Raw genomic sequence first — 8,701 nt, 5'->3', positions numbered from 1 at the left:
CGTCGCCGCCCCGTCCCTGTCCCCGTCGTCGCCATCCCCGTCATCGCCGCGCCCGTCGCCGCCCCCCGTCGCCTCTCGCCTCGCCGATGAGCACACACACACATACATTTTTTAGTTTTTTAGTTATAGAAATAGTTATAAAAAAGTTAGAATTTTTTCTTTTTTAATTATAGAAATAGTTAGTTATATAGCATTGTTAGAAATGTTAGAATTTTTTTTTTCTGTTTTTTAGTTATAGAAATAGTTATAAAAAGTTAGAATTGTTAGAAATTTTTTCTGTTTTTTAGTTATAGAAATAGTTATAAAAAAGTTAGAAATTTTTCTTTTTTTAGTTATAGAAATATTAGAAATGTTATACAAATGTTAGTTATATATATAGAAATGTTATATTTTTTTCTTCTGTTTTTTAGTTATAGAAATATTAGAAATGTTATAGAAATTTTAGTTATATAGCATTGTTAGAAATGTTATAGAAATGTTAGTTATATAAAATTTTTAGAAATTTTAGTTATCAAAATCCAATCATGAAAAAAATGTTACTTTTTGCGGGCATATAGCTAGTACTAAAGAGGCTCGATCGGGGGTGTTCCAGCCCAACAGAGAGAACGACGAGTTTACGCGTGCCCTGGGAAATCCTGAACACCCGGGAAGAACACGAGGCAAGGGCGCTATTCCGTGGTATGAGGGGTTTTCAGACTGGAATGCCGACTACAGAACCCGTGCGAGAAGGAAGATTGCGGAGGAGAAGAAGAGGAAGATGGAGGAGGAGCAGAGGAAGATGGACTATGAACGCCTTGAAGGCCTAGAATCAAAGCACGCGGACTTGGCAGTCAAATTCCAGCGGCAGCAGGAGCAGATCGACTCACTTAGCCAGCAAAGGGGGTCTCAGCAGCTGCAGCAGATACCGGATGATCCATCATTGGATAGCACCGCCCCATCCATGCCGAGAAGCAGCGTGGGTTCCACCCCGGGCGACGCAATGCTGGATAGATAACCCGTGTATGACATCATGGAGAATACTAACTGCGAGCTACACTTCAAAATGAAGAACATATCCATAAAGGTGGCGGACGTTGTTGCTTTTACAAATCCCCCCGAGGCAACCTTCCATTGCAACCCGATTCCAGCAGGCTATGCTCGTGTCTTGGTTGATGAGGTGGTGGACCAATATTCGGGGCTAGAGCTTGACATTCCTGGAGGTGACGACGAGCACACACTCGGAGAGGCCAAACATCGTATCATCCTATGGAGAAAGGATTGCATCATCTTTCGAAGGCCACCGACACCGCGTCAGCCGACTCCTCGTCGAAGTCCGCCACCGAGTCAGCAGACTCCCGCTCCTGCAAGTCCACCAACGCGTCAGGCCACTCCTCCTCCTCCAAGTCCGGCAAAGCGTCAGGCCACTCCTCCTCCAAGTCTGACACAGCGTCAGACGTCCACTCCTCCTCCAAGTCCGGCACAACTTCAGGCCACTCCTCCTCCAAGTCCGGCACAGCTTCAGGCCACTCCTCCTCGTCCAACTCAGCCCCGTTAGCCGTCTCCGCCGCCTCAGCAATCGTAGAAGAGACACCCCACAACTATGGTGCGTAGCGGTACGAGTCAAGGTACTACAGGAAGTACAGGCAGAGGCAAGCGATATAAATATGGTCCAAGCCTCACTACTCCTCTTCCTCAGAGGGCTTACGACAGGACCGAGGAGCAAACGAATGCCATAGTGTGGGCAGAAGTGGACGCACATTTTGGACCGAAACCGCCACCGCCGCCAAGGGAGAAAGTGCCTGAGGAAAAGATTGACCACTTCATTCGTATGGCTCAATCACCAGCTCCCAAGCCTGTTGACACAGACTATGAGCACCACATCAGGAAGTTAAATCGAGCACGTCTATGAAGGAGGCGAGCTCGAGCTCTAGCAAACAACAAGCAACTGTCAAAAAATGCGGGAAAACTGTTCCCCAGCTGGGAGAACAGGCGGCGCAATCGATCCCCTCGCTTGTTGTGCCAACAACACGTGACAGTACGCGCACCCAATATTATTGTGGGCAAACAGTTTACGTTCCCGAGGTGGACAATGTGGTAATAACCGAGAAGCATATAACGCAGGCTGAAATTCTCAACATCACTGTTGGACAACTCCTCAAGATCGAGCCCATGCCTGTGCTTAAAGAGGAGGAAATAAAACGGAAATATGTCCCGGGCGAACCTTTGGTCAAGCCAGACGAGGTCAAGAGGCTCCCAACGAGAATGTATGAATTGCATCAATGGTACATGGACATTACTAAGAGTTCCAATCGAGAGTCCCTCATGGTGGAAGTCAAGAAGGATTATTACTACCATCAGAAAGCTGTGGCCGTTGAGTATAATGAACTGTTTCAGCTATACAATCAAGACGCACTCGACAATTCTATCGTCAATTGCTATTGTCTGTAAGTGATTTCTTTCTGTAATTTAAGTCTGAAACTAGCTGTAGTGATCCTTTTGATCAATCATTACCTGTAATTATCCTCACTATATTCTTTTCTGTGGTATTATGCAGGATGAAGATGTATGAAATGAAAAAAGGTGGACGCTATGGCATTGGGTTCATTGACCCAAACACCGTTAATGAATACACATGGAAAATAGATCCACATCATGAAAAGCATGTAGAGGATAGCATGCTAGAGTTCTTGAAGCGCCTCAAATACAATGAAGATATACTACTTCCTTACAACTTCCAGTGAGTCACATTGTCTTGTACTACAAATTCTCTGTTTTTGCCTACTAGCTAGCTACATGTTTTTTCTTACATATGCCCGCTTAATTAAGACATGCAAACGTGTGTGCATGCAGATTTCACTGGATCTTGTGTATCATTAAAGTTGACGCCGGAACAGTTGAAATACTGGACTCACTACTCAAAGTAAATACTGACTATAACATCTTGTTTGGGATAGTCAACAGGTAATTTCAATCATTATCAACTATATATTTCGGCCTATTTAGTTCGTCATTTCATGATATGAACTATTTAATAACCCCTTTATTCATTTTCTTTGTCGGCGGGCAGGGCTTGGGCAAGGTTTATCAGCGTCACTAAAGGCGAATGGAAACAAAAGCTGAAATGGTTTTGACCCAAGGTAAGTAATTAAGTAGTACTAGCTAGCTAGCTAGCTGCCATCTCTTTAATTATCATGCTTGATTAATTAATATCTGATCAAATTCCATTCTCGTAAAGGCCCTGAAGCAGGCGCAGGGGGCTGATCTGTGTGCATACTGCGTTTGCGAGAACATTCGCATGATGACGTCCAAAAGGAGCAGATCTCAAAAACAGGAATGGGTACGTTTGTCAGAACACTATTCACAATTTGTGTATGTGTGAATTAGTATGGTGGTTTGTGAGACATTTGATGATATATATATGATCGGTTCTACTAGAAATTCTATTTATATATATATGCATAACGTGTACAATGTGTAGTATCGTAAAATACCAGCAAACGAAAAAGAATTAAATGGAAAACACAAAATTAAATGAAAAAGAAATCATAAAACCAAACCCCCCCCCCCAAACCTTGTAGTACCGGTTGGTGTTACCAACCGGTACTAAAGGGCTCCCGCCCCCCGGAGCTGGCTCGTGCCACGTGGTTGCCCTTTAGCACCGGTTCGTGCTGAACCGGTACTAAAGGGGGGGGGGCTTTAGTGCCCACACTTTAGTGCCAGTTACGGAACCGACACTAAAGGGCCTTACGAACCGGTGATATTGTCCGGTTCTGCACTAGTGCAGCACTATTGTTGTGCAGCAACTAGTTCCACAAACTTTGCCTTCCAACTCCTAAGATATAACTATTTTTACTGTTTAAATGGAGCAGTAGTGTGCCTCTCTTCTGATGGATGAAGCTGGTATCTCACGAGCCTGTACATCGTGAGTAATAAGTACTACACACATCGTGAGCTGGGTTTCTCAGTATCTCAGTTTCCTTCCGACGAGTACAAACTAGTAATGGGATGTACTACATACCAACTAGAAGCACTGGTCATCAGGGGAACACGAGGCGCCTATCTGCTTCGAGAACTAATTATCAACAAAGGTTTCAGACGTTCAGCCCGTCATCTCCTAGTATAGTAGTAGTAGGCAAATTAATTAATTCACTAGCAGTTTTTGAGCATGGTCCTATGATCCTCCTGACGAAAGATAGATTGATACACTAATGAGCACAAATTCGGGAGGGAGAGGAAGACAACTCACAGCCAGGTAGATTCCTCACCGCCCACCTCACAGTCACACCTCGCCGCCGGGCAGATTCCCCATGGTCGCCGCCCCCATCCTCTCACCCTTCCCCTCCACCTCCCCTCGCGCAACCGCACTGATGCGTCGTCGCCCAAGCAGAACAACCACGCAGAGGAAGCCACCCCCTCCTCTCCCGGCGGGGTGCAGCGCTGCAGCCGTCAATCTGGGAGCCGCCTGGCCATGGCCGCGGGGATCCCTGCCCGATGGAGGATGGGGACAAGAGCTGGAGATGGGGGAGAAGGAGATGTGGAGAGGAAAGGGGAGGGCCGACTGGCCACTGGGTGGGAGGAGAACGGCGGCGGAGGACGACGAAGACGACTGCTAGGTGGGCGGATAACGGCGGCGTCGACAGAAGAAGAGAACAGACAACGCCTCCACCAGCACGGACACGGCATCCAGATGCGAGGTCCCGGCTGGCCTAGGGTTTCGTGGCGGCGCGCTTGAGGCTCGATTGGAGGCGTGTCCGCGAGGGAATCTGTAGGGGGGCGGCGTCGGAGCTTCCCCGGATGGTGGCGAGGTTCGGGAGGGCTGGTAGGCGGTGGGGCGGAGGTGGGGCGAGGTTGGGTCTCGCGCGTGCTCAGGGACAAAGGGGGATTCGGGAGAGGACAGGGAGGCGGATGGGGTAGGAGAGGTCTAGGGCCGGCAGCGGAAGGAGGGCTGCGGTGGCCGGCCGGCGGCGCAGGTGACGGGACGTGGTGGCCGGCGGCTGTTGGTGGAGGTGAGGAATCGTGAGAGGGAGCTCGAGCTATGCGGTGGATAGGTGAGAGGGGAAAAGAAAAGAAAAAGGCGAGCCGGTCGGTGCGGCACATAGCAATGGCGCATCAGGGGGTGGTGCGCCATTGCTAGCCAAAAATGCCCACCTCCCCTGGCTTACCAATGGCGCACCTTTGCCAGGTGCGCCATTGCTACCTAATGCTATTTTAGGTAGCAATGGCGCACCTGGCAAAGGTGCGCCACTAGTAAGCCTGTGGAAGGGGATGGACCCGGGGGAAAAATAGCAATGGCGCATTGGACTAAAGGTGCGCCACTACTAAAAAAATAACAATGGCGCACCTGCTTCCGGTGCGCCATTGCTATATAGCAGTGACGCACCACCACTATGGTACGCCACTAATAGGGATATTGGCTATAGCCATTTTCCTAGTAGTGCACCTTCGACCTACTTTTTTAGAATAAGACATACTGCATTCATAGTACTAATATTTAGCTGGCTTACACTGCCGCATAACTCGGTCAATCACCAATATGTACTTTAGAAAAATTACATGCTATCTAATAAAAGCCTCTGTTGTACTTTGTGCTAAATCCACCCAGCTTGTGGGTGTACCAGATGAGTAATAGCCATATGATTTGCTTTATCTATTTGACATAGAATAAACAGACCTTTTTATGAATCAAAACATTTTGATCACTTTAAGCAACCAACCTAGTGGCTCACGCATTAGGTTAAATCTACCAGCATCAGGACATCCCTAACGATCCTGCAGCCTTCCCATTCAATTATCTTCAAAGCATGTCGGCATAAAATTAGGCCGCCGTGGCTCATCCTTTGCTTCACTTTTGGAAGCGGATTTGGCTATCTCCTGAGTTGCAGCTGTGCAGGGTTTAAGGTTTGCAAAATGGCCATGTAATCATTGTTTGTACTCGGGTCGCCTCGGTCGATTTTCACTATCAAATCTATTTCTAGATCACACCTAAAGACGGCTTGACACAAGTTCGAGTGCTGGTAAAACAAAACATGGTGCGCATGTCATGCATATTTGCTGGAACAATCGAGTTCAACAATGTATTTCTGTGCTCCATCTCAATGATTTGAATCAATTTTTTTGCCAAGAATACAAACATAATGCTCAGTAATCGAATACAAACAGACAAAAATAACACTAGTGCCTTCTCCAAAGCTGAGAGATTCAGAAGTATAGTCACTTGTCAAACCCAATCACCCACATATGGGGCCTACTGTGGCGTGAGTTGCATACTCACCAGGACCGTTTCACTTGTACCAGCGCCTGGAAGCATCGCCTTGGGCACAAGGAATAGGAAGCAGTCATCAGGAAACCCATCATACAGGTTGGTGTTCCTTGTTTGAAACTCTGTAGCCTGGGAGTAGCCCGTCTCAGTCGACGACAATGACAGATTGTACTTGAACTTGGACCCAGTAGTAATGTGGGGCTGGACACAGCAGACCGCGATGCCAACGCCGAGGGACTCTTCCTTCATGTAGACAATGAAGAGGTGTCCATCCTCAGACACAAGAATGGTTGGTTCAGGAAGATCGCCATTAACATTGAAGCTGATGAGGATCCCGAAACCCTTGTTGTACGGAACTTCCGTGGAATCCAGATTGTGCTCGCGTGAGAAATGCTCCAGGAGCCTTGCGGTTGGTCCGCTGAAGCTGCAGTCGGCTATGGGGCAGAAGCATGGCGCCTGCGGGCAATCTTCCTCATGTTCTTCTTTTTGGTAGTATTTTATACTCGCAGCGGCATCCATTATTGGGGCAAGCAACTTTGAGGGATTCAACCATATTTTCTAGCCAGCGGCAGCGACTGTAGAGTGTTGTTTCGCAACAGAAGCAGCACTTGCCTGGGAGCTTGTCATGGCAAGACAAACATATGGTATGAAGCCCCTCAGTGCACTGAGGAAACACAAACAACAAATCAGTGCATATCATATGAATCAGTAAATATGCTAATTAGAAAATGCACCGATCTGTTTGTGTTAGGAGTGTGGTTTTGTGTAGCTTGAGCTACACGGTACCCCTTATCTTAGCCATCCATTTTGGCATCAAGATCCGTGCAGGCACATTTATCATTTTTATTTCTCTCAAACGAAACAATGTATAAACTTCAAACTTTGCAGGACAACAAAACATTCTAATTACTACGTGGGAAAAAATCAGATTTTTTTATGCACTTAAAATGATAAAATTTATTTTTTTAATCAAAAAAATCCTCATTTTGTATATTTATGTTGGCCCAAAAAATCTAAAAGTTTTTTCACACATTGAAGTTGTAAAGTGCGTTTGATCTGCAAAGTTTGAAGTCCATATGTTGTTTTATTTAAGAGAAACAAAAAAGAGAAATCTGCTTGTTGCAACTCAGTTGGAGAGTACGGTTCTCAAAACAGTGTTGAAGGGCTGAAGATAAGAGGTTTCATGTAGGACGAGCTACAAAGGAACTTTGTGTTTTGTTAGGCATTTGGCCTAGTGTGCGCATCTGATCTGATGTTTCTCTGATTTTTCAGACTTCAGAGATGTCTACCTTGACTGGCAATTTCGCAACTACAAAATTACAGTCCAAAAACTTATAATCTGGTAATCACCCTTACCTATTCTAATTAACTAAATAATTTCGGGGAAATCCCTTCAGTTTGGGGACAAAATTAGGCGAACTGGACATAGCTAGTATATTAATTAGCGAATCTAATAATGAACGAATTTCGAAATATTATAAGACACCCAGATAGTTCCTCAGATCCATTGATGCTATCGTCTCGGAGGAGCACCTAGGGATTGAGTTGTAAGAACAGAGATCAGATCAAACACAGGGGATATTACCTGGAAAATGGGAGGGCGCAGGGCGTCGCAGCAGACGGCGTAGTGGAGGACGTCGAGGTCCTCCATGGTGAAGACGGGGGTTGCCGCCCCAGCCTTCCTCCTTTTTCTGACGCCGCCCTCATCTTTCTCCCTCTCCTGCCGCTTTCCCGTCGCTTCCTCCATTCCCTCGATCGGCCAAACGTAGTGGCGGGCTGGCGGTGGCGGCAAGCCCAGCCGCCCGATCGCACACGAAGAGGTTTCTCATTGCTCGGCCTCTCTTGGTTGATGTTGTCTCACTGGCGGCCGCCACCCTATTTATTTGGTCTCTCTCTGGCGTTGTAGGCGGGAGCGGGAGCCAAAAGGAGAAGGAAACACGAGAAAGATCAGATGTGTGCGGGAGCTGAAAATAGAAGGAAACACGAGCAACGGCCCAAATAAAAGACGCGCTATTTTATTGTTTTTTCTGCCGATCATACTTCTTTTAAAGGGTTTTTTTCGGCCCCAACTCAAACCTAAGTGAGGTAGAAGACAATGAACAGGAGACTTGCAGCTTGGCTTATTTATTTTCCACTAACTGAAGAAAATCCTAACTGACGAAACTGAACTTTTTAACAGAAACTATGCCTGACAAAACCGATTTTTTCAGAAACTTTGACAGCAGCTGTTAACGGACATTGCCAGGTCATCCACAGGGCGTCGTCCTCAGCCTCGGTGGTGATCGCCACTCGCCAGCGCGAAGCCGAAGAGGATGCATATGACACACACCAGTACATTTTTTTTCAAAAAGGGAGGACTCCCCGGCCTCTGCATCAGAACGATGCATACGACCACATTTATTAGAAAGTAATAAGGTTCAACAAGGTCTTTAAGTCTGCGAACTAAAGGATCGGCTAGCTCAC

The 8,701-nt window shown here is 46.7% G+C and overlaps 1 pseudogene; it reads right to left on the bottom strand.

Moving 5' to 3' along the window:
• Positions 1-5,843: 5,843 nt before the first annotated feature.
• LOC119271116 lies at positions 5,844-7,985 on the bottom strand (annotated as a pseudogene).
• Positions 7,986-8,701: the final 716 nt, after the last annotated feature.

The sequence above is a fragment of the Triticum dicoccoides genome, chromosome 3A (assembly GCF_002162155.2).
Source record: "Triticum dicoccoides isolate Atlit2015 ecotype Zavitan chromosome 3A, WEW_v2.0, whole genome shotgun sequence".
Taxonomy (NCBI): domain Eukaryota; kingdom Viridiplantae; phylum Streptophyta; class Magnoliopsida; order Poales; family Poaceae; genus Triticum; species Triticum dicoccoides.
This window is presented reverse-complemented; position numbering and strand designations above follow the sequence as displayed.